This window comes from Tursiops truncatus, chromosome 5, assembly GCF_011762595.2.
Source record: "Tursiops truncatus isolate mTurTru1 chromosome 5, mTurTru1.mat.Y, whole genome shotgun sequence".
Lineage (NCBI taxonomy): Eukaryota > Metazoa > Chordata > Mammalia > Artiodactyla > Delphinidae > Tursiops > Tursiops truncatus.
Window position 1 is genome coordinate 27,888,433 of NC_047038.1, and position 25,461 is coordinate 27,913,893.

The window sequence follows — 25,461 nt, forward strand, 5'->3', positions numbered from 1 at the left end:
ATCGATAAGCATCTTTGAGAACCCAGCTATGGTTCACCTTAATGGATCTCATCAGAGTCAGCTGGGGAACGATCTCAGCTCTGGCTTAGAGAGCTGAGCCAACCGAGGGAAGTGCATACAATGGAGGTCAAAGAAACAAAACAGAAGTCTAAGGAGGCAAGGGGCATTTTACAACACTTCAAATGGGCAAAGTGTTTTATTGCTGCATATCAACTACCCAAATACTCTTTTACAATGTTATTTTCACAACTCTGTAAATTTTACCTGATCCATTTTATGTATTGTGAAAAACATAAATAATATAAATGGGTATTAAGAACTTCAGACAAGTTGTTCTTGAATCCTTTTTAAAACTTCACTGAATTTCCAATTTGGGGGTTGAGCCCAAACTAATTTATTTAGGGCCCTGTGGTAGACTGGTTTCCATTTTTTCTCTCAACTGTAACTAATGAATTAATTGTGAGGCTTTGTGTAAAGTCTATCCTCCCCACTATAATATACATTCCAACTGGGCAGGGAATGTGCCTGTTTTGTTCTGTTCTATATCCTGGAATATTCAGCACCTGGAATAATTCCTAGCGCATAAGAGGTATTCAGAAATATTTGTTGTTGACATGTGGTTGCCAAGGGGGAGGGATGGAGTGGGATTTTGGGGGTTAGTAGATGCAACCTATTATGTATAGAATGGATAGAAAACAAGGTCCTACAATCTAAACCATGACCTTCATAATTTTCATACATGTACTGACCACAATCATTTCTTCCACTACTAAGCTATATAATAATAAAAGATGAACAATCAAAAAAAAAGAAAACAAGGTCCTACTGTATAGCACAGGGAACTATACTCAGTATCCTGTGATAAACCATAATGGAAAATAATATATTAAAAAAAGAAGGTATATATATGTATAACTGAATCACTTTGCTGTACATCAGAACACAACATTTACACATTGTAAATCAACTATACTTCAATAAAAAAAATTTGTGGTTGTTAAATATTTATAAAAGAAGATACCGGATATGTCTGGGTAACCTCTCTTAGTCAATTTGTCATATGCATTGCTTACTGCATGTTTGATAAGTTCGAAATGTTTCTTTTTATTTCAGGAATATCTATAATGTTCAAAGAAGATAATGCCTTTTATTGTCTCTATAAACTATTACATTCTCTGCCTACACTGTTGAAATGACAAGAAACAACATGCTTACTTTTAATTCACCCTCCAATCTCCTCCTTGCAAACTGATGTAAAATTTTCAGAGTATCTCTTAGTGTCGATCCTCACCAATCTTAACAGAAATTTCCACAAATTTATTACCGTATTGCTTTATAAGATCATCATCAGATTTTCTGAAAATTCTGTGACAATGTTTATGTCATAGTCTCTGGCTCAGAAAATGAGTCAGTTAATTAGGTTGTCTGCCCGAACAAATGTTTTCGTCATTCACATCATGATCTTAACTGTCTTTCAGCAATTGAAGAGCCTGTAAATTTATTCTTTCTAACGCCTCACTGCCGCCCTCTTCTGGTGGCACATAACAGCACAGGCACATGAGATAACTAGATGTATATTTTTACTTAATGAAAACAAATATTGCACTCCACAGAACAAAAAAGATACTAATAAATTACAAGACTGAGTAATGATGTGAGAAAATGGAAAACATTTTGAAACATTAAAATGTGACATATTTACCTCACCAATAATCTTCTTTTAACTCCATTTCAGTAAAAATCCATTAATCTTTTTGAATTTCATTATAGAAAAAAATTAATCCATTGTTTTATCTCTATGATGTTTTAATATAACAACAATAAAAATTACACTTGTACTACGGAGAAAGAGTTTGCTAACCAAATTAACAGTGTAAATAGCACTGCAGGGCATGTTTAAATTGCTTGAGAGAAAAAAATCTATTAAACTATTAGAGTATTTTAGAATGACTAAATATATGAAAGAAATACTGATAATTCAAAAGAGTATTATCTATTTATGAAATGCTCCATAGGTCCTTCACTTTCAAATAATGCAGTAGTTCTGAACATACATATCACCTGAATCCTCTGTTCACACTATTCTCTTGACTCCTACCTTATTCTCACTACACATCCTACAGTCAAGGAGGTCTGCCAACTTCTCATAAATGTGGTCTCCACGCTCTCTGTCTCTCCTGTTGCTGCCTGTACTGGGTCCTCTCCAGTTCAGACTGTTAGTCTCTATACTGGTTTTCCTGCTACCCGTCTCTTCCCCCATTTCCACATTCTACTCTTCACGGACTGCCAGATAGCTTCTTAACAACAGAACTGTGTCACTTTTCTACTTAAAAATGTCTGTTGGCTTGTTGTTGCCTATAGGATGAAGTCCAAGCCTCTGATCTTGGCATGGAGAGTCCAACCTGCCATGCTCAGCACTATATACAGTGCAGCATAGTTTCTGCCACTGAGCACCTGCCCTTAGTATCCTGGAATAGCATCCCCCAGCACTTTGTTTTTGACTCTGTGGCAGAGCTTGGTCCGAGGCTCTGTCATACATCAGTTACTTAACTCTCTTCCCAGAGACTGTGACTCCTGAGAGTGGCCAGTGTCTCACTGGTTCTCTTTTGAATCTCCAGCACACAACTGGAGCTAGCTGTGTAACTAACACACAGGAGAAGCTCAGTGCAGGTTTATGAACAGATAAGTGAATGAATGAATGAATGAATGAATGCTACTCTCCCCACCTTTAATGAAATCCTCCATTTTCGAGTCTTAGATTATAATGCCATCCCCCTAAAGCCTTTCTTGACTCTTATCTAGCAGAATTAATTGCTATCACAGTTTTTTGTTCATGTTACAGTTAGCTGTATATACTCCTGTCTCCTGTGCTAGGTCATAATCGCTGAAAAGCAACCTGGGAGAGTGAAAAGGGCATGAGCTGTGGACACAGACAGCCCTGAGCTTGTATTCTAGTTCTGCCACTCATTCTCTGTGTCACCTTCAACAGGTAGCTCAGCTTTTTTTTTTTTAATGTTTAATTTTTTTATTGAAGTAGTACAGTTGATTTACAATGTTGTACCACTCTCTGCTGTACAGCAAAGTGACTCAGTTATACACATATGGACATTCTTTTTTTAATATTTTTTTCGTTATGGTTTATCACAGGATATTGAATATAGTTAGTTCCCTGTGCTATATAGTAGGACCTTGTTGTTAAATTATTTTATTTTTTTTGGCCGCACCATGCAGCTTGTGGGGGATCTTATCCCCTGACCAGGGATTGAACCCAGGCCCTCAGCAGTGAAAGCGTGGAGTCCTAACCACTGGACCGTCAGGCAATTTCCAAATTATTTTATTGTTTTGGTCAGCTTTTATGAAATGAACATTATTTTCCTCATCTCTAAATGGGGCTAACACTGCTTCCCCATAGGTTTAATGCAAAGATTAAAAAAGAAAGTGAGGGAATTCCCTGGCAGTCCAGTGGTTAAGGCTCCACGCTTCCACTGCAGGGGGCGCGGGTTCCATCCCTGGGCGGGGAACTAAGATCTCACATGGCTCATGACACATACTAGACTTTCATGAAATTTTAGTATTTATTGCCTTTCCCTGAGAGTGAAGACCATATCTAATGTATATCTAGGTTTCCAGGGCTTCAAAAACTACAGAGACTCAGTAATGTTTGCTGAGTAAATAAATGAATTCGAGTTGTATTTGGTCAAAAGTAATATAAGTATATATTTTAACAGTCTTTTAAACTAATACAATTGGTTGTCATTCCTTCCTACTCACAGTATAAATATTGCATCCTAATACTCTGATATGTCTCAAATCAAATTTTTCTCACTTTTATGATTATAGTATTGAAAAGTATACAGATGTCACATAATTTGAGGCATAAATGTTTTCTAATCTTTCAGTTATACTTCCATTTTATATTCTCCTTTATGTAGTCACTGTACAGTATGTTCATGAAGTGTTTCAATAAAAAGAACTAATGTTTATTTTTTAATGGGATAACTATATTATATAACGTTAAGAAAAAGCAGAATATAAAATAGTTCATACAGTATGATAGCAATTATATTTTAAAAAGTCACTGAGGACCAATGATGTTTTTTCCAGAGACAGCAAAAATCCACCCTAAAATTCATATAAAATCTCAAGGGACCCTAAATAATCAAAACAATCTTTAAAAAGAAGAATAAAGTTGGAGGTATCCCACTTTTAGATAAATTGGACTACATCAAAATTAAAAAACTTGTGTGCATCAAAGGACATAATGAAGAGAGTAAAAAGGAAACCCATGGAATGGGGAAAATATTTGCAAATCATATAGCTGATAAGGAGTTAATATCCAGAATATATAAAGAATTCCTACCACCAAACAACAAAAACACAAAAATCCCAACTAAAAAACAGTCAAAGGACTTGAACGGTTCTCCAAAGAAGATATACAAATGGCCAATAAGCATATGAAAAGGAGCTCAACATTACTAACCATTAAGGAAATGACAATTAAAATCACAATGAGATACCACCTTACACCCACTAGGATGGCTACTATGAAAAAAAAAAAAAGGAACAGAAAAAGTTTTGGCCATGATGTGGAGAAGTTGGAACCCTAGCACGCTGTTGGTGGGAATATAAAATGGTGTAGCTGCTATGGAAAACAGTATGGTGGTTCCTCAAACAATTAAAAATAGAATAATCATATGATCCAGCAATTCCACTTCCGAGTACATACTCAAAATAATTGAAAGTAGGGGCTTGAAGAGGTATCTGCACTATTCACAATAGCCAAAAAAAGATGGAAGCAACCTACGTGTCCATTAACAGATAAATGGATAAGCAAAATGTGGTATATACGTACAATGGAATGTTATTCAGCCTTAAAAGGGAAATTCTGACAACTGCTAAAACATGGATGAACTTTGAGGACATTGTACTAAGTGAAAAAAGCCAGTAACAAAAGGACAAATATTGCATGATTCTACTCACATGAGGTCCCTAGAGTTGTCAAATTCAGAGAAAGAAAGTAGAATGGCGGTTGCCAGGGGGCGGGTAGAGGGGAGAATGAAAAGTGTTTGTTTAATGTTACAGCGTTTCAGTTTGGCAAGATGCAAAGAATTCTGTGGATGGATGGGAGTGATGGTAGCACAACAACGTGAATGTAAGTTAATACCACTAAATGTGTACACGTAAAAATAGTTACAAAAGTAAACTTTATGTGCATTTTACCACAATTTAAGAAAATAATTTAAAAATAATCAGAAGGAAATACATCAAAATATTGAGTTTTTGACTCTAAGTAATATTTTTTGATTATTTTCCTCTTCTTTTCATATTTTCTACAATGACTACATATAGCTATATCATTAGGAAAAAAGAATTTAATTCAGAAGTTTTATATGAAAACTTACCCCAAATCTGCGTTTATTAGATTTCAATCCACTTCTGATTTAGGAGAACTTCCTAGTTAAGAAAAAGAAAGTTAAACTCAGAGGCCTCTCTTATAATAAAAGTATAAACACAGTAGGAAATAATCTCTACTCTTTATTTCCTGCATTATGTCATAGGCATTGTTACATGCTTGCTATCTGAAACATCCGGGTAAGAGAACAAAGGAAACTCATGTTCCTGTGTCCCCAGCGAGAGTGGAGAAGTTACATCTGGTCATCGCTGTTCCTCACTTTAGATACACAAGGAGGAGGAATATCACATCAAGGAAGACCAGATCCTGTCCAGAGTGCTTGATGGGGGACAAATCTCTTTTGGTCTCCCCCTTACCCGAGCCCCTTAAATAGAGGAGGAGGTCTCAAATCTCTCCTTAGACTTTTGAAGCAGTTCAACCATAAAGGAGAGAAACCTCACTATTGCAGGTCTAAACTATCAGGGGTGGTACTATCTGATAATTTCGTTATGCAGGAAATAGCGAGCCTTTGCAGAAAAAACCCTACCGGATATCTTGTCTCTTGAAGTTCTTAACTCCCATTCACCGACTTTAAAAAAAATCTATTTATTACTTTTGGGGCTTGCCAGAGAGAGGGAATTCCCCTGGTTATTTATACAAAAATTTTGTTAGAAGAGTTTGCAGTAATAATCACTACTTTTTCATATGTTAACAATGGCAATACAGGACTTCCCTGGTGGTCTAGTGGTTAAGACTCTGCACTTCCACTGAAGGGGGCAAGGGTTCGATCCCTGGTTGGGGAACTAAGATCCCACATGCCTGCTGAGCAGCGCGGCCGGAAAAAAAAAAAAAAGGCAATATATTACATTTCATAACGCTTTACATTTTTCAGTCACCTTGAAAAATCTCTCAAGGGGCAGCTTAGGTACCTAGCGCCCCTGAACCACCAGTTCTGGATAAGCAGCCTCCTTTGCTCTATTGCCACTTTGGACCTTGCTTTTTCCTTCCTTGTTTAAGCTGCACAGCCCTCCTCCCCACAGCTTTGAATTTCATGTCATCACCCACTGTCCCTCATTGTTCTTGTCAACTGCCAACTCCCAGGGCATTTAATTCCTGGATCCTTACTATTCTCTCCAAACCACCCCTACTCTTGGAGAATTCAACTATATAGTGATGAGGGGTTCTCAGTTCCTTGAAATCGTTTCTTCAAAGATCTTGTCCTTAACCCAACTTTAGGTATTCGTTCCCAAGGTCATACAGCCTACACTTTGTTATGACCAAATTTATTCTTCCATACTTTCAAATTCATGTATTCCACTCTCTGTCCACTACCACACATCTTGTCCCTTTTGAGTCTCCCAAATCCAACAATCCTAACATTCCACTGGGACTTCTAATCCACTGGTCCTATCACCTTTCCATAGGCCCTCACCCCCTTTGAGGTCCTGTCTCTTCTTTTTAACCAGCTTAATTTCCATGGTCAATCATCATAATCACCATCCACATACACCTTTGACTCCCTTGTTTTTAATATTTGCATGTCAAAATAACAACTTTAGTTAAATCCAACTTTTACACAGCTGAGCAATGATGGGAAGAAAACATAACTGTGCCACCTGTTCTCACTTTAAATTTCTGACTCTGAACCTGTTGGGAAAACTAATATTCAGGCTTCAGAGGCAGAAGCAGGCCTCTGACAGACCTGTGACGCTGCCCGGACTGCGCCGCCCCTGCTTGCACACCTAACAACTGCTGCTAGCAAGTCAAGTGGCGCTTATGATAAGAAAGGGAGTGGGTCTTGGAATTTCTTGAGCCCTGGGGACCTGGCCAGTCCCCCAGGGTCTGGAAAATCTTGTGACTCACATGGTGAAATCAACAGCATTTTAAAAAGTGAATCCAGAGCTGCATTTTTGCACGCAAACTGATGATATCAATTTGCGGCCTGGAATTATAAACGGAAGCCCCCAGAACTCCAATCTGAAGTCTCACCCGTGGGGTGGATGCACGGCCTGGGACCTTTCCCAATTGGGGCTCCAGACTCCTGTCACTTGAGACTTCGCAGCTGCTATTTTGATCCGGAAGTAGGTGTCAGCCCAATTCAGTGATGTATACCCTGTTACATTTCCCTAATATTCTTGTTTCTTTCCTTCTAATGATTGTATATTGAAATTAAGTTGAATCACCTTTCATTAAAGAATTGATTAAAGCTATTTATGTGAAACGAGTGGTTATTTTGCCAGTGAATCCAATGAACCTTAAAACCGAAAACAGGCTTTCAGCAAAACAGAACTTCAGCAACTAATGCTGCAATCACACTGCACTTCTTGGGTCCATTCACCTTCCAATCTCTTAGTTGCCTATTTCACACTTTCTCTCCCTCCTCTACCCTCATTCTCAGCAATCAGAAGAGGATTTCCACAGACTCCCACCCCCCTCTACCAATCTAACAGCAGCTGCACCCCACACCCTGCCTTCCCATCTGCTGTCAGAGATGAATCACCCATTCTCTTTTTTTTCTTTGTGTGTGTGTTTAAAAGAAAATCAACAAATGTTTATTGAGATGTCATAGAGTACAAAATAGATTTTTAAATGCTTGAGATAAAAATCAAGGAACTGTTTATGTCAGTAAAAATATTAACTTTAATATGTTGTCTCTTGTGTATGGAAATGATGGTCTTGATTTACTATCAGTAGGACATTCCCTTTGTTTACTTAACTAGTGATTAAAAAACTCTTACCTCCTGAAACAATTAAATGGATAGTGTTGGTCTCATTAACATATTTGGACCATCTGATTCACATGGAGGTAGATAAATCTGAGAAATGTGAAACTAATAAAAACAGATAATTGCAAAATTACAAAGCACACTGGATGAAACAGGGCTAAAATCACTTGCCTATACTGCTTTGTGAGAGTGTACACTGTAACAACTCTTTTTAATTAATTTATTTTTTAAAAAAGTAGGTCACTGTTGGTTATCTGTTTTATTTTTTAAACTTTATTTTATTTATTTTTTATACAGCAGGTTCTTATTAGTTATCTATTTTATACATATTAGTGCATATATGTCAGTTCATATATCCCAGTTCATCCCACCACCACCCCTGCAGCCACTTTCCCCCCTTGGTGTCCATATGTTTGTTCTCTACATCTGTGTCTCTATTTCTGCCTTGCAAACTGGTTCATCTGTACCATTTTTCTAGATTCCACATATATGCATTAATATATGATACTTGTTTTTCTCTTTCTGACTTACTTCACTCTATATGACAGTCTCTAGGTCCATCCACGTCTCTACAAATGACCCAATTTCATTCCTTTTTATGGCTGAGTAATATTCCATTGTATATATGTACCACATCATCCTTATCCATTTGCCTGTTGATGGGCATTTAGGTTGCTTCCATGACCTGGCTATTGTAAATAGTGCTGCAATGAACATTGGGGAAGAATCAATATTGTGAAAATGACTATACTACCCAAAGCCATCTACAGATTCAATGCAATCCCTATCAAATTACCAATGGCATTTTTTACAGAACTAGAACAAAAAAATCTTAAAATTTGTATGGAGATACAAAAGACCCCGAATAGCCAAAGCAATCTTGAGGGAGCTGAAGGAATCAGACTCCCTGACTTCAGACTATACTACAAAGCTACAGGAATCAAGACAATATGGTACTGGCACAAAAACAAAAATATAGATCAATGGAACAGGATAGAAAGCCCAGAGATAAAGCCACACATCTATGGTCAACTAATCTATGACAAAGGAGGCAAGGATATACAGTGGAGAAAAGACAGTCTCTTCAATAAGTGGTGCTGGGAAAAGCGGACAGCTACATGTAAAGAATGAAATTAGAACACTCCCTAACATCATACACAAAAATAAACTCAAAATTAATTAAAGACCTAAATGTAAGACCGGACACTATAAAACTCTTAGAGGAAAACATAGGAAGAACACTCTGACATAAATCACAGCAAGATCTTTTTTGACCCACCTCCTAGAGTAATGGAAAAAAAAAAGGAACCTAATGAAACTTAAAAGCTTTTGCACAGCAAAGGAAACTATAAACAAGATGAAAAGACAACCCTCAGAATGGGAGAAAATATTTGCAAATGAATCAACGGACAAAGGATTAATCTCCAAAATATACAAACAGCTCAGGCAGCTCAATATTAAAAAAACAAACAACCCAATCCAAAAATGGGCAGAAGACCTAAATAGACATTTCTCCAAAGAAGATATACAGATGGCCAAGAGGCACATGAAAAAAAGCTGCTCAACATCACTAATTATTAGAGAAATGCAAATCAAAACTACAATGTGTTATCACCTCACACCGGTTAGAATGGGCATCATCAGAAAATCTATAAACAACAAATGCTGGAGAGGGTGTGGAGAAAAGGGAACCGTCTTGCACTGTTGGTGGGAATGTAAATTGACACAGCCACTATGGAGAACAGTATGGAGGTTCCTTAAAAAACTAAAAATAGAACTACCATACGACCCAGCAATCCCACTACTGGACATGTACCCAGAGAAAACCATAATCCATTCTCTTATGTAAAACCAATCATTCCATTCACACAATAATTCTACCCCTCTCTCTACTCAAGCACATTGATGCACGTTTTTGCTCTCCTCTCTCTGCCTCTTACATCACCAAGTTTTTGCTCTCCACTGGCTCATTCTTATCAATTTACAAACAAGCCATTATTTCTTTCACCTTAGGAGAAAAGTCTCCTGACTTCACTTTCGTCAGTAGCTATTGCTCTTTGCAGCAAAAATTCCTTGAAAGAACTGTTCCTACTTGAGCTTTCAACCTGTCTTTTCCCATTCTCTTTTAAATGTACTCCAATCAGACTATTGTTCCATCACTCCACTGAAGCTGCCCTGGTCAAAGTCACTGATAACTCCACATACCTAAATCCAATGGTCAGTTCTCACTCCTCATCTTAGTTGACCTACCAACAGCATGTACACAGTCCCTTCCTCCTCTACTGCCCTCCGGGATACCACACACTCTTGGTTTTCCTACTATCTCACTGATCACTCCTCCTCAGACTTTTCAGTTGGTTCCCTCTCCTCTCCTAGACCCCATCATATTGGAATGTGCAAAGGCTCAGTCTCTGGCCCTCCTCCTTTCTCCATCTAGATCCACTCCTTGGTGATTTCATTCAGTTCATGGTTTTAAATACCACGTATTGTTTAAAAGTCATCTGATTTCTATCTCCAGTTCAAACTTTTCTCTTGAACTTTTCAGAAACATATTTTCAACTGTTTGATATGTGCACTTGGATATGCAATAAGCATCACACTTTCAAGATGTCCACATTGAACTCCTGATCTGCCTCAGCTTATGCCTACACCCTTCCAGGAGAGTGAAATGAAAGACCAGCTCTTAGAAGAGCTGTGCATTCAGAAGATGCTGAGTGGGAGCAGATGGGGTGACTGGAAAGGATACATATTTTCGGGGAAATTTGGCCAGGGGAACTCCTTGGTTCCCTCAGGTTCACTCAGCCTTTCACTTTGTATGTGTGCAGCTTTCAGTCTAAAAAGCTTTTCCTTTGACAACCGTGACTTGGGGGAATTACGGTGTTGAGATGCTGTGGAACTTCTGAAATCTGTTGCATAATAAGTAATGCTTTTCTTTTCTTCCACTCTGACTTCCTTTTTCACACACAGTGGCTACTAGCTTGCAGGTGAGAGGTATTACCAGCCTACTGGATGCTTCCCAGTAGCCTTGGTCAAGAAGTATTTAAATTATAAAAGTCTTGAAGGTTGTGCCACAGTAATCTCTGATGTATTATTTCAGAATTTAGATTTTTCTTTTTTTCTTTTTTGTGGTACGCGGGCCTCTCACTGTTGTGGCCTCTCCCGTTGCAGAGCACAGGCTCCAGACGCACAGGCTCAGCGGCCATGGCTCACGGGCCCAGCCGCTCCGCGGCATGTGGGATCTTCCCGGACCAGGGCACGAACCCGTGTCCCCTGCATCGGCAGGCGGACTCTCAACCACTGCGCCACCAGGGAAGCCCAAGAATTTAGATTTTTGAAACAGTTTATTATTATGAGTGCAAAAAGTGTTATTGTAGAAAATCTGGAGAAAAAGTATGGTAAAAAAGAAAATAAGAATTACCTATGGTCTCACTAATAAATAAGCGCTATAAATATTTTGATATCATTGTTTCTGTGCATGGTTATAATACTCATAATGAAGTTTTAAAAAGTGTAAGTTTTCAAAAGTTGAGTATTCTTTGACTATAATTAAGCAGTCTGATTTTTGCCTCTCAATTACGATGCCTACATATATTCCGAAGTGATTTAACAAAACATGGTGACACTGTACATACTTTGGTGGCACTTCCTTTTACTATGTCCTATGGTTAACTTAGGGATGTTTACTGCATGTGTTATCTTCTGTTTTTCTTTCAGCCTTACTTTGCAACTAGACATCCTTACCACTCTGCCTGCCCCCTACATCCCACCTCTCACAGATGACTAATCCCAACCCTCATCAGTGAGTGTTAACCTTTATCTAAATTTTCCTAAGAAAAGATCTCTCCTATCGTGTATAGGGCAGGCATAGTGCACTTAATAGCAGGATGCAGGAGCCTGAAGTAAGGCCAGAACCTCCTTTGGAGTTATCTGTTCAAGTCAGGAAGGCACCTGAAGGACAAACACAGCTGCAGGTACTGGGGAAAGTCTGGTCTGGCAGGTATGTCATCTCACTTGCAAGGGATGTGAAAAGACACTGGCAGAGTTCTAGCAAATGGTTGCAATTAGAGGTGGAGGAAGTGTACTGCATGAGGTAGAGTAATGGAGTCACCCTAATAGCACAGCCAAGAGGTGGAAATAATAATTATTACCATTTATTAAATAAATACGACAAATAATAGTACCTGACTCACAAAACTGTAGTGCATATTAAGTAAGATAATGTATATAAGCCTTGTAGCAATAAGACTGACATACAGGTAGTCCCCCCTTATCCACAGGGGATCAGTTCTAAGACACCCCAGTGGATGCCTGAAACCGTGAATAGTACTGATGAAATAAAATTTGTATTTTAAAGTAGGACAAGAAAATTTAAGCATAAAATTCTCTCTGTCCGTTTGGGCCTCCTCCCTCCCCCTTTAGTGTGCCGTGTTCATCTGCATTATACATTAACCAGACCTCCTCAAAGGTGGGAATGCCTGCTCAACCGCAAAAGTCAATTTTTTTTTTCCCTTTCTTCGACACTAACGTTTTCTTAACTTGGTAAGTGAATTTTCATTGACAGTACCGAACCTTATATATACCCTACACACATTATCTATGACAAAGTTTAACTTATAAATTAGGCACAGTAAAAGATTAACAATAACTAATAATAAAATAGAACAACTGTAATAATATACTGTAAAAGAAGTTATGTGAATGTGGTCTCCCTCTGTCTCTTTCTCAAAATATCTTACTGTACAAATTTTATGCCTTTCTCTTTTAACTACACACTAATCATGCACTAGGGCCAAAATTGTTGCAGTCTGAGGTGTGACAGCAAAACTAGCACAAACTTCATTTTCTTTCTTTACAATTTCACGAACAGAAGATTCGTAGATCTTGCTTACCGTAGATCTTAGCAAATTCAGCGCACGACTTTTTTTCCTTTCCTTATTAAGTCGAGAACTTTCACCTTTTCACTTAGAGGAAGCACTTTAGAGCTTCTCTTTGGCATATCCGAATTGCCAGTATCACTACTCTGGCTTTTTTTTTTTTTTTTTGCGTTACGCGGGCCTCTCACTGTTGTGGCCTCTCCCGTTGCCGAGCACAGGCTCCGGACGCGCAGGCTCAGCGGCCATGGCTCACGGGCCCAGCTGCTCCGCGGCATGTGGGATCTTCGCGGACCGGGGCGCGAACCCGTGTCCCCTGCATCGGCAGGCGGACTCTCAACCACTGCGCCACCAGGGAAGCCCATTACTCTGGCTTTTTAGGGCCACTGTTCAGTAAAATCATGGTGACTTGAACGCAGCGCCTGCCTATCATATACCGCCACCGTCGGTCTGATAACCAAGATGGCCGCTAGGTAACTAATGGGCGGCTACACTCCACAAACAGACGATCCACGCTATTCACGCCCCAGCCAGACAGCGCGAGATTTCATCACGCTACTCAGAAGGGTGGGCAATTTAAAACTTAGGAATTGTTTACTTCTGAAAATTTTCATTTAATATTTCCGGATGGAGAGTAACTAAAACCATGGAAAGCAAAATCATAGATAAAGGGGGACTACTGTACAGAATATGCTCAATAAATATGTATTAATGAATAATGGATACTTATTATTAACTATATTTAGCATTGGTGAACAGATTGTCATTTATGGTGAGTAGGAGAGAGACCTGCTTTCATGGCTTCTTAGACTTTTAGATACTGCCTGTTCATGAATTCCCTGAACTCTGTGATCTGTTCACTTCATGTTGGATCCCAGCCACACAGTAAGTCTCTTGCTCCCAGGCTCTTTCTATTCATCACGCATTAGGATACCTGGGTTCTAATTCTGGCGCTGTCACAAACCAATTGTATGAATTTAGGCAAATCACCTTTCCCTGCTAGACCTCAATTTACTCACCTCTAAAATTAGGGGGGTTTTAGAGATTATCATACTAAGTGAAGTAAGTCAGACAGAGAAAGATAAATATTGTATGATATCACTTACACGTGGAATCTAAAAAATTATACAAATGAACTTATTTATAAAACAGAAACAGACTCACAGACTTAGAAAACAAACTTATGATTACCAAAGGGGAAAGGTGGGGGGAGGGATAAATTAGGAGGTTGGGATTAACATATATACACTACTATACATAAAATAGTTAATCAACAGGGACCTATTCAATACTCTGTAATATCCTATATGGGAAAAGAATCTGAAAAAGAATAGATGTAAGTATATGTATAACTAAATCACTTTGCTGTACACCTGAAACTAACAAACTATTGTAAATCAACTATACTCCAATACAAAATCATTTTTTTTAATGTTAAGAAAAGAAAAAAAATTTTTTAATAAAATTAGGGGGGGTTGCTAAGGTCTCTAAAGTCCTTTCCAACTCTACGATTCTGTAATGCTATTTCCACCTCTCAAAATTCAGCAGCAAGTAACTGAAGATCAGTGTCGGCCTGGTCTGCTAGCATAGGAGCTACGTGGTCTCCACGGGATTTAACGTAGAATTATTTCCTCCCTAGAATGAATTCCCAAAAAGAAACTGCCAATATGACCATTTTAATGGTCACTGGCACATACCATGTTATGTTAATGGCCCTGGACCTAGATGATGCTCTCCCCAACTCCCACCCTTCAGCCCCAACCTGAACCCCACTTCAGAGATAATGGTATCTCAATGAAACCAGCAAAATGGAGCTACAATGCTTACTCTGGGATACTTCACCCTCTCTATGATTCTTATTTCAAAAAATATTAGCTACATGCTGCATCTCTTCGATTTTATGACAATTCATGAGGACCGCAGGTCTGATAAAAGTTTGATAAAGCATTTCTCTATCTATATTTTGTACATCTATAATTAGGAATTTCAACAGATTGCATTATCAGTTGAGCTCTGTCACCAAGGACCAGTGAAGTTCAAAGATATTGCACTGGTTCGGAAAATATCCACTTCTCAAACACATTACAGCAGTATTTCCAAAATTTTAGCCATTTACATGCCACTTTCACAATCTTGACCATATCTGCATATTATCTGTAACAGTAGTTATTTGATCATTTCCTTAAAATCAATAGTAAAGTGGCTCACTTTCTTTTTTACTTAACATCTTTCTGGGCAATAATATCCATGAAATCATACATTTTAAAAGCTAATTATATTTTTAATGCACATTAAACTAAGCACAACTCAAATTTTCAGTTTGGATATGTGACACCTAAAAACAGTAATTTGTATACCATACTTTGGGCAAATGATATTAATATGTAACTGATATTTAAGCTATGATCATCTCTTTCTGTTCTTCAGACATAGAAGAATGATAGCATCAGATAATATTCTTACTTTTAAATTCATCTACTCCACTGAACTCTATAAACAGAGCAAATCACAACATCCTGAGAAAATAGATGTCACTGTCAATAACAAGAAACAGAGTCCCCCATATAGAGTGGCAACAAATACAATAAACATAAATATGGGGCCTCCCTGGTGGTGCAGTGGTTGAGAATCCGCCTGCCAATGCAGGGGACACGGATTCGATCCCTGGTCCGGGAAGATCCCGCATGCTGCGGAGCAACTAAGACCGTGCACCACAACTACTGAGCCTGTGCTCTAGAGCCTGTGAGCCACAACTACTGAGCCCACGCACTGCAACTACTGAAGCCCGCGCGCCTAGAGCCCATGCTCCGCAACGAGAGAAGCCACGGCAATGAGAAGCCCGCGCACCACAACAAAGAGCAGCCCCCACTCACCGCAACTAGAGAAAGCCCCTCGCGCAGCAACAAAGACCCAACACAGCCAAAAATAAATAAATTAAAAAAACCCATAAATATGGAATGAGTTTACAACAAAAGTTTGAATGTCCATTCTTGTTAAAGTTCTTCAACCCATAGAACTTAAAATATCAGGAAATAAAAGCATTTACAATGAACATTTTATTTTGAAAAGCTGTCATTCTCTGCAAAAGATTAAGGGACAGAAAAATAGTACATGTGCTGTGTTCTGGGAAAGGGGTCAGTGAAATTTTGGAATGGGAGAAGCCATGGAATTTCAGAAATATTTTGAAATGCACACACTTATTCTTAAGGAAAATTCCAGGTTCTAAACCCAAACTTAGATCACATAGCACTTAAGGGGGGATTGTTACAGCTTAACAAATCAGGCGCAAATCAGTATTATTTTATGTGAGATTTTATAATATCCATCACAATTTACATATAGCTTTTTTTAACTTCAAAAAATAATATTTTAGAGTTTAAAGTAGTTATTGTCTCTCTACTCATGCAAGTGGATGCTATAAAATTTTGGAGTCTTGTTGGGGGAAGAACTTGAAGAATTCATCTCAGACTCAAAAAGACATTTGAAGTGGAGAGTAAATTATTGCTAGAATAATTTAAAGTGTTTTGTTTCTTTTGAGGCTGCAGGTTGACAGGATTTGGACAAAGGAGGTGGGAAGACAGAAGTAAATTATTTTGGTCAGTGGATATAAAGACTTGACTTGGCTTTTGTTTACATCTGTTGTGTTATCCAAGCGGTAAATTAACCTACACCCACCCTTACCCAAAATAATGCACACCGTACAGTCATGTAATCTGCTGACACACCACTCAGACCTAGGGGTGCACAGCTTCTGTGGTATAATTACTAATACTCTTTTTGGTTCACTTGAATTCGAGGTCAAGGAGGAAAGAGGAGAAACAACAGAATCTTGAGACTATGATGAAGCATTATGTATAGACTTGTACAGCAACAGTGATTACATGTGAAGAATTAAAAATGTTCTTAACAATGAAGTATCAGCCAACCAAAACCGAATATTGTTTCTCATAAGAGTACTAGCTGCACTAAGTAAAAAGAAAAGGCAGAGGGAGATAGAAGCAAACAGAGATGCCATTATGTTGTGACATAAAGTCCCCTCCCTTCTGATCCTGCCTCTCTTTTTGCCCTCACCCACCTGCAAATTCCAAACAATTCTAAAGGTTTTAATCTGTGGCTTTAAAAAGTCATCCGGACCCCTAATTTTAAATGCTAAAATTGGTTAATGAAAGGACTCTTTTGAATAGAAATACGAAGGATTTTAATTTTTCATACTTTCTCTCTACATAATGCTTCTCCACATCCAGAATTCCCCTCGGGGTTCATCCCAAATGAGAAGAGCAATTTTTCAGCCTTATCTGTTTCCTGGCAAAACTATTGAGGCCATGATAAAAGTGACAGTTTCTGTTATCACTACCTATATACTCCAGGCAAACGTCCCAAGGTTAATTTTTCAAATAAGTAATCCCAGTTCCTGTAATCAAAGATCATGATTCAGTGATAAATAAAGCCAGATGTTCACTAGCAGCAGTTCTAGCAAGTCTCATGACTTGAGGACTTTATTATATAAACTTTTTTTTTTTTTCTTTTTTGGCCGCCCAGCGCGGCGTGGGGGATCTTAGTTCCCTGACCAGGGGTGGAACCTGCGCCCCCTGCAGTGGAAGCCCGGAGTCTTAACCACTGGACCGCCAGGGAAGTACCCATTATTTAAGCCTTTAAAAGAAAGGGGTTTCGGGACTTCCCTGGTGGCATAGTGGTTAAGAATCTGCCTGCCAACGCAGGGGACACAGGTTCGAGCCCTGGTCCGCGAAGATCCCACGTGCCGTGGGGCAACTAAGCCCGTGCTCCACAACTACTGAGCCTGAGCTCTAGAGCCTGCGAGCCACAGCTACTAAGCCCGTGCGCCTAGAGCCCGTGATCCGCAACAAGAGAAGCCACTGCAATGAGAAGCCGGAGCACCGCAACGAAGAGTAGCCCCCGCTCACCGCAACTAGAGAAAGCCCGCGCACAGCAACGAAGACTCAACGCATCCAAAAATAAATAAAATATTCAAAAAAAAAAAAAAAAAGCTGGTTTCTTTTCTCTTCCTAATAACCTAACTTTACTGCTGTAGGTGGTCCTTTTCCCCTCCCCCTCCCTTTCAGGGGAGTTTTCAGAAGTGAAAATGTTCTTGGAGCTCCAAAGTTATTTCAATGTAGAGAAGGCCACCAGGTGGAAACAGGGTCACAATTTAAGAAAACACTGCCTTAAAAACTATGTCATCTTTTATACCCACATCTACTGAGTTTTTGTCATTAAAAGGCTGATACTCACCTTTATCTCGAAGAAGAGGAAATACACTATAAAACTAGCAAATCTAACTCTGAAAAAAGTTAATTATAGCACAACCTCCCTGAAATATACTGTTTCTCATAAACGGCCTCCGTTTCAGGAAGTAGGAATCTGAAAGAAAACATAGACTGTTATTGTCTCAGAGTTTGATTGTGCAATTCAACTCCGGGACTTTCAGCAGTTCTGGAATTGCTTAAGTGAAAGGTATTCTGGGAGTTGTAGTACTACAGAAAAGTTCCTTCTTCTAAAGAAAGTGCAAGAAAACTCCTTATTTGGACTAAGTCAGAATGGAGAGCCAGTCCCCTTGAGAGCCGAGGAAAGAGACCGTTAGTAAGAAACAATGAACATGACATTGTTTGTGATCTATTATCAAAAGAAATTCATGTTACAGCACCATTCGGCGCTCCACCTATTTTAGAATTAGTGTGCAGAATTGAGCTTATTGTTACAAGGACACCTATATTACCAAGTTTTTGAATTGAAAAATGAAATTGGGATTGACATGTATACACTGATGTGTATAAAATTGATGACTAATAAGAACGTGCTGTATAAAAAAATAAATTAAATAAAATTCAAAAATTAAAACAAAATGAAGTTGGAATTTATCTCATAGAAAATCTCATTGGGCTGACTGGCTTAACAGTGAGGACTATCAACTAGTGTTATATAGTGGATATCGTCCTTCAATCTGAATCTGCGGCTACAAATTTTGACAAAAAAATATCAAAAGTACATGAAAAGATATTTAAATGTTTAACAACATTTTATTGGAAAAGTTGTTGACGTCAACAATATTGTAATTTCCTCAGTCCTTTCTGAGCCTGCTGGATTAAAGAAGTGTCCTCTCCAGTGAAGGAGTAAGACATTTCATTAGTAGTCATTTGATAAGTCTTGGTAAAACCTTTTTGATATAGTTCCCCCAAACTGAGAAATTGAATGACGAATAAGTGGGTGACAAATCCTTCGGCAAGCTGGATGGTTTCCAGCTCTGCTTCTCAACAAAACAGAAAAAGAAACTACTTACGTATTCAGCTACTAAGTATTTTAAGTACTAAATACTCAGTATTTAGACAACTTAAAAAAATTTTTATGATAGATCACTATGTAATTCTTAATATATGACCTTAGAAGAAGTTCAAATAACCAAATGAATTGTATATCAAAACTCTTTCTATCTCCTTTTATTTATGTAAAGAGTTTCTCTTTTCTTTGTATGCATTTTTTTTTGTAGAATGCTGGTTTATTCCAGCTTTCAGTAACATTCATCCATGAACTAATTTTTAAAAACCTTATAAATCGGGCTTCCCTGGTGGCGCAGTGGTTGAGAGTCCGCCTGCCAATGTGGGGGACACCGGTTCGTGCCCCAGTCCGGGAGGATCCCACGTGCCGCAGAGCGGCTGCGCCCGTGAGCCATGGCTGAGCCTGCGCATCTGGAGCCTGTGCTCCACAACGGGAGAGGCCACAACAGTGAGAGGCCCGCGTACCACAAAAAAAAAAATAAATAACTAAATAATAAAAAGAGAGAAAACCTTATAAATCTCACTGAGAAATGCATTTTCCATAAAATCTTATTCTGTTTAATATTCACCAGAATATTTTTGTCTTTCTAATCTATTATGAATTCATAATCCTTGTAATGTATAACTCTGTATTTAAAAAATTAACACTTAAAGTCTATGGTCAGAGGAAATAAAAAAGAAATTTAAAAATGTTTAAGTTTAGTATGCACATGTTTTTATTGTAAAGAAATATGACTTTTTTTTTGGCTGCTTGGCTTGCAGGATCTTAGTTCCCCCACCCAGGCCCTCAGCAGTGAAAGTGCGGAGTCCTAACCACTGGACCGCCAGGGAATTCCCAAGAAATATGATTAAAATAACTTTCAAGCATATAAACTACTAATATTAGGAGAAAATTCTATGGAGAAAGTGGAAAGGAAATAAAAGTTAAAGGAGATGAATAATATAAACTTTCCAGTTGTTAAACTTGTACATGTACAAGAACTTGTACCTGTGTTTTTAAATGGATGATGGGGTCAGCAAATTACTAGCATATATAATTTCCATTGGGTACATCTAAAAGAGTTATTAAACATCTGACTTAGATCATTTGCAACTATTTAAAGTGTTGATAAAAGATGGATATCAACTTAAAAATGTGTGAGTGTTGTTTTTGTAAAATTCTGTTTGAGAGTAAATGAGCAAAAATGTTAGAAATTCAGTATTCTAGAGCCTAAAAGAGGGCATTGGATACTTGGGAATGGAAAGAGAGAAAAAGGGTACTGATACTTTTATCATCCTTATTTGAGGGATGCAATGAGGCATTTATCTTGCCTACTATCTGGACAACAGGTGAATCTGTCTCCAATAGCGATTTCTGGTAGAATTCCCAGAGCCATGGAAACACAAAGATAGAATGTCTCATTTATGATCACAATGTTGAGCTTTAGAAAGATTTCAAAGATAAAAATTCTTTGAGATGGAAAACTAATAACGCAAGCCTCAACTATTGTGAGATGTACACTCATAAAAGAAGTACATTATGAATCACTTAGAAAAACTGGTTGCACCATCATATTCATTTTTATTTTCTAGGTTTGACTATTTTCTTATCTTGACTATAAATCGCTAAAACAAGCTGATATCATTCATTTGTTCAGATAACATGTTTAGAGCATTTATATTGTGCCTAGTGTTACATTGGTGCCATGGATTCAGACCGACCACGTAAGAAATACCCTTAATGCAATCACAGCGACAGATAGATTGGTGGATATATGGCTAGAAATTACCTGGAAAGATAGGAGTTAGCTCATAATATGAGAGCTTTGTGTTTAATTCTAAGGAGTTTGAACTTTTATCTTGAAAGCACTGGGGAATCATAGAAAAATTGAAGGAATATGGTAAAATCATATAACTATTTTAGAAAGAATGCTCATTGTAGTAGGAAGGTTGGATTATGGGACAAGGTTTATTCCAGGAGAAAATCATGGTAGTGGATGGATTAGAAGGCAAGACTGGAGTTAGGAAATTGAGTTAGAAGACTACTGCACTGGTCTATACTGCAATCATGACTGGGCTTAATTAATAACAGTAGATAAAAAGCAGAAAGAAATACCGGCTTCCCTGTGGCGCAATGGTTAAGAATCTGCCTGCCAATACAGGGGGCACAGGTTTGAGCCCTGGTCCAAGAAGATCCCACATGCCGCCGAGCAACTAAGCCCATGCGCCACAACTACTGAGCCTGTGCTCTAGAGCCTGCGAGACACAACTACTGAAACCTGCGTGCCACAACTACTGAAGCCCACGTGCCTAGAGCCTGTGCTCTGCAACAAGAGAAGCCACCACAAAGAGAAGCCTGTGCACTGCAATGAAGAGTAGCCTCCGCTCGCCACAACTAGAGAAAGCCCGTGCACAGTAATGAAGACCCAACACTGCCAAAAATAAACAAATAAAATAAATAAAATTTAAAAAAAAGTAGAAAGAAATATTTAGGAGACAGGTTCACAGGCTTGTGTGACAGACATAGAAGTATGGGTAAACGACTTAGAGGCTGTCCAAAAACAATAACTGTAGTTAGAGTTTACCGAGGGAGGATGTGAAAAGTCACAAAGAGCAAGTGTGGTAATACCAGTATTCATGTCAGAAAAGAGGGGCCACAAACGAGATGGGGAAAGAATGTGTAGATCACAGCAGAGAAAGCAAAACAAAATTATGCTCTAAAAACAGGATTGGCTGTATAATCTGTGGGATCTCTTGTCCAAAAATTATTAAGAATTTCAAGATGGCAACAGCAGAGCCAAGCATGAGGCCCTGAGTATGGGGCCCTGTGCCACCGTTCAGGTCACATCCTCATGAAGCCAGCCCTTCCTAAAAGCCAGGTAGGTGAGAGTGGCTGGGTCATATCTCAATAAAGTGGGAGTGGTCAACAGTACCAAATGATGCAGAGAAGTGAGAAGGATGAGGATAGAAAAGTGTCCATTGGCTTCGCAGGTAGGTCAAGGATAGTTTTAACAAGAACAAATTCAGTGGAGTAGTGGTAGAAAGGAGATGAAATATTTTTAAAATCCTAGTAAGATAAATAGAGTAGAAAGAGAAACTTTCCATCCAAGCCTACATTAAATAAAATATCCAGGTGGAGCCTATTTTTGGAGGGGGTTACATTCTTTGCAAAGGTCTTCAGTGATGGAGCAATATGATCTCAAGACCAACTTAACCCTTTTATTATATAACTAACTACATAATAAACATGAAGGCCACAAACAGCAGGGAATAGTGAGATTTCTATGGGCATAATGGCCAGAATGTCATTCTGGAACTTTCTTCTCAGAATTAGTTGTCAGCACAATGATGATAAGCATAAAGAAAGAACCAGAGATGGAGGATAAAAAGAGAACTTATTCCAGGTATGGCATTTTTCTGGGGAAAGACTTTCTGTTTTATTTCATGAGAAAATGAAATTATTGTATTATAAATTAAATAATGTATATTGTCTAATCCCTCATTAGTAGTATAAAGTTGTTAGTTGTTAGGATGCTAGTAATTCATTAGATTTTAAAAATTAATGGAAAAGCACTGGGACTTCCCTGGTGGCACAGTGGATAAGACTCTGTGCTCTCAATGCAGGGGGCGTGGGTTCGATCCCATGCGCATCCCCTAACTAAGAGTTTGCATGCCGCAACTAAGGAGCCCGCCTGCCACAACTAACACCCAGTGCAACCAAAAAAAAAAAAAAAAAAATTAATGGAAAAGCACTAACAAATAAAATATAAATATTTAAACATTAAAGAGGAGGTGGTGTGGGGTTGTTATTTTCTTTCTTACTAAAAATTACACATTAAGGAGTACTATATGACAAAGTATAGATTTAACAAGGCAAAATTAAGTTACTTGGTTTGGAGGATATGTGACAGGTAGAAATAATGCATCCCTCCCCCCAAAACTGGCCCTTCTTTTCCTGCTTACATAGCTCTCATAATAAGTGACTGGGGATTCCAGGATCAGGATCCACTGGAGACTCTCATTATCCACTGGGCTCCTCTAATCAAAAAACCTTATTAGTGTTTTATTGTTGTCTAAAAATTACCACAAATTTAGCAGCTTAAAACAGTACCCATTAAATGATCTGTTCTATGAACTAAATGTAAAATATTTATAAATGAAGATGCATTTTAAGTGTCTATAAAATGATATTATAACTAGAGCATGGACATTTTATAAGTATTTAAGAATTTAGAGGAAAAGTAATAAAGGTCCTTTGGTATACAAAAACAAAAAAAACCAGCATCCATTTATTATTTCAAGGTCTCGTCAGTCAGAAATCTGGGCACATTACAGCTGAGAACACTGCAGTTCTCGTGTGAGGCCTGGGGGGACTCCTTCAAGGCCCATTCAGGTTGTTGGCAGAATTCCATATATAGGACCAAGGTTGCCAATTTTCTTGGTAGCTGTTGGCTGGGGAACACTCTCAGATCCTAGATGTCAACCACAGTTTCTTGCCGTGTGGTCTCTGTAGACAGTTCCTGACATGGATGTTTGCGTCCAGGCCAGCAGGGGCATGTGTCTCTGACTTCCTGAAGGGCTGAGCCCTTTTAAGGATTCACATGTTTAGGTCCGGCCCAACCGGATAATCTCCCTTTGGATTCAAAGACAACTGATTAGAAACCTGGTCACAGGAAGATATCCTATCATATTCATGGATTCTGCCCACACTCAAGGCGAGGAGATTTTACAAACTGTGTATACCACAGGGTGGGAATCTTGGGGGCTGTCTTAGAATTCTGCCTACCACACAACTTCCTCGTAACTGCCCAAGGAGGGGCCGGACAAATGGCCCGAGACAGCGTGACTCCTTCTCTCCCTCCACCCTCCAGGTGTCCTGCCTCTGGGGGCTCCAATTTTCTCCTCACCATCTGCTCACTCTCTTGAGAGCCTGAATTTTATTGCAGTTCTCCTCATGTGAAAAATATTGAGGCATCAAAGCATTGAGACCTTTCTCTCAGGAGATTTCTTTCATTTGGTTCTTCTTAAAAAAGCTTTTTTGTGTGTGCATGGAACCATATTGCTTGCAAATGAGACCAAAATCCAAACAGCTTGAAAAAGTACACAATGAAAAATCTCTCCCACCTCCACATTCTGCCCTGTCTCCCAAATTCTTTTTCTCAGACTAACCGGTATACAGTTCCATTTCTTGGATCTCTTTGTAGATAGTTCATGCATTAACAGACATTTTTCCCCCCCACAAATATAGCATTTTTGTTCTGCACTTTGGTTTTTTGCTTTAGTGATGCATCCATCAGATCTTTCCACATAGATCTAAGTTGTTTTAACTGCAGATGCTTGACCCCCCAAATAGGGAGAAAGTGAAGTCTAGGCTAGTTTTTCTTCATTCTCAATACTTTGGGCCTACTCCTGTCTCCCATTTAGCAGATAATGGGAAAAGAGCTAAGTGAGTTATCTCAGTTGATTCTGAATGTTTTCACAGGTTTGCAGAGAGCATCAGCCCTGAGATGGGACACTCCTGAACTGAGTCACTCTGAATCTGAACATTTTAGCTGGGCCTGGGAGAGTTAGATGAGTCTGTATTCAAGGTGCTTAGAGTGCACTGAGCACAAGGCGAGTATCATATAACCCAGCTGCCACAAGGCAACGCAAAAAAGCAACACTTTCTAATTTTTTTCTATAGTGTGCAATTGTATTACCACAAATTAGCTTCTTCTATTTTTGATTTTTAAGTGAAATACAGTAGGCTTTCAGGTATATCAGCTTAGTTATGGGCTAGTGAAAGTATCTAAAAGCAGTTTTTTAGATTGTTTCCATGGACAAATATTTTTGTAATTCCAAACATGGAAGTAACTGAATTAGAAATTATGTTGCAACCCATATCATGGAGGTGAGTGGTAGTGATAGAAGGGGAAACAGTTACTGAAGGGGACATCATCATTTGAATATGAGAGCTGAGACAAAATTTTACTTTATTGTTTAACATTAATACGATTTGGAAATTTCAAATTGTTCAAAGCTAGATAGAAATTTATTGGATTGTAGGCATTTTATGTTATTTCCAGATTATATGATTCATCACTAATTCAGATAGTAAATCCCTCTTTTTTTTGGTCTCAACAATATAGATGCCTAGTGTTTCTTCTGTTTTGCTTTGATAAACAATTCTGGTCTGACCTTTGAGGTACCATTTCTCTGAAGGG

At 38.5% G+C, this 25,461-nt stretch overlaps 1 protein-coding gene across 17 annotated transcripts in view; it reads right to left on the reverse strand.

Moving 5' to 3' along the window:
• The window catches only part of ALPK1 (alpha kinase 1), a 132,374-nt gene that overhangs the window by 102,938 nt on the left and 3,975 nt on the right, over window positions 1-25,461 (reverse strand). For 8 of the 17 annotated variants that reach the window (XM_033856766.2, XM_033856764.2, XM_019927818.3 and 5 more), the window contains exons 1-2: window positions 18,240-18,390; window positions 5,403-5,454 (exon numbers count right to left, since the gene is read on the reverse strand). The gene's annotated coding sequence lies outside the window, so the exon portion shown is untranslated. Of the gene's footprint in view, window positions 1-5,402; window positions 5,455-18,239; window positions 18,392-25,461 lie in introns of those variants that run through there. The other 9 variants (XR_002174892.3, XR_012331902.1, XR_004526624.2 and 6 more) reach the window with 4 other exon arrangements.